We start from the raw sequence: 2,118 nt of genomic DNA on the forward strand, positions 1-2,118 counted from the left end.
GTTTTATACATTAAAATTTTTATGTTCAATAAAATTACTGAATATAATAATAATAATAATAATAATAATAATAATAAATGGAAGAAAAAAAAGGTAAAAAAATTTAAAAAGAGAAGAAGAAGATGACAAAACACGCGTTTAATGAATTGAACTTGGTTGTGTAGTTTTATTAGTATACGAATTAAGGCAATGCTGCAAATTAAGGTGCAACGTGATCTTGATTAGAATATTGCAATTATAATTACCACTACATATATTACTATTTAAAATAATATAAATATATAAGATAAATAAATTTAGATTGGTCAAATAATCAGTTTACTTGTCTGTATAATTAAGAGTGTATTTGATAATTATGTTAAAAGAGGAAAAGCATGTTACACTTTTTTTTAACGCTTTTATTTTTGATTTGACTAATTTTTCTATCTATAAACGCAGAAGTGATTTTGGTTACAAAACCACGTTTACAAGAAGTAAGAATTTTTAACTTTTGCGTTGCACTAACTGGCTTTTAGCCATTGACATTTAATTTTTATTTTTTTTATCAACTTTATCCTTTATACATATTATTGTATTACTTATAGAATTTTTATTATTTCTCTTTACATGAGCTTTTTCTATTATTTATTATTTATATTTTTTACTAATTTTTTATTTGACATTATATATTTTTATAATGGTAATTTTTGTGCATCTAAAAATATACTATATAAAAAATTAAATATATATAAAAAAATAATATTATAATTTAATGTTATGTCCTTTTTAATAATTATCTATCTAAAAGTGATTTTAACTAATATTATTTAAATAATATTTATTTTATCAAAATCAATTTTAATATAGAATTGCCAAACATAAATTATATTGACACAAACTTATTTCTACCCAAAATTAATTTTATAAAATCATTTTTATTCAAACTCTAATTTGACCAACCACAATCTAAACACACACAAAGTATCCAAATTCAAATCTACCGTATACATGTAGCACGCGACGGATAAAGGATAATTCTGCAGATGAGAACCACTTGTTTAATTTTTATCTCTGTAAAAGATACTTTCACATGTTTCCACCATTCTCTCTCATATTCATCAAGAATATATTCCTATAAACCTCAAATCCCATGCTGTATGTATGTGCTAGTAACACTCCTCTTCTCATATGCATACGCATACACATGTCCAAAATTCTTTAGACATATCACACTATCACTGCACTATCACCTTCGTTGATTGAAATCTTTTGTCACTCACACATTGGCTGCGCCACAAATACCAATTTTTTTTTTAGATTTATTACATATGATATATAAATATATGATTTGCTAACTTGTGTCTTAAGAAAAGAAGTTAAAATTATTATAAAAAATATTTCATAAAAATTATTAAAAAAATAAATATTTTTATATTTTTAATATATTAAAAAATTAAAAAATTATTATTATATTTTTAAAATATATTTTTAGAACACAAATTTAGAAATATAATTATAAATTATATAAACCATAATGTCTAATGCATTATATTAATGATTCTTTATTTTGATGTATAAGAAGCTTACATTTTTTTTAAAAAAATAAATTCATATATTTAGATAATTGTATAAATAATGAGTTTAAAAATTAAGATTTGATTGATTTCTGTTTTTGTTTTAAGAATTTTATGAAAAAAATTAAAAATATTGAAAAAAAAGCAATACGAATATAAGATGAGAAAGTATAGAGAGCTAATGGAATATTTGTACAATGTGTACAATGGAGATTTAGGGAATATTAGAGATATAACCATTAGTGTTATCTTTTTCTATCAGTGTAAGTTTTTGGAATGAGTAGTATCATGACATGGTATCAGAGCTCTAGATCCGAAATGTCAAGAATTCGATCCTTGGTGATGTTTATTTTGTAACTCATATAGCTCATTGTACACATTGGTACAAATATTTCGTTGACTCTCTAGTAAGACTCATATAAGATAGATCAAAGTGATAAGTGTATAAATCTCCTGAACAAAATTTTTAAATTTGAATCCTTAAAAAAATAAAATAATTAAAAAAGATGGCACTTGCTCAGACACTACCCATTTTATAAGATTTCAACTAAATATGATCACTTTT

This window comes from Arachis duranensis, chromosome 10, assembly GCF_000817695.3.
Source record: "Arachis duranensis cultivar V14167 chromosome 10, aradu.V14167.gnm2.J7QH, whole genome shotgun sequence".
NCBI lineage: Eukaryota > Viridiplantae > Streptophyta > Magnoliopsida > Fabales > Fabaceae > Arachis > Arachis duranensis.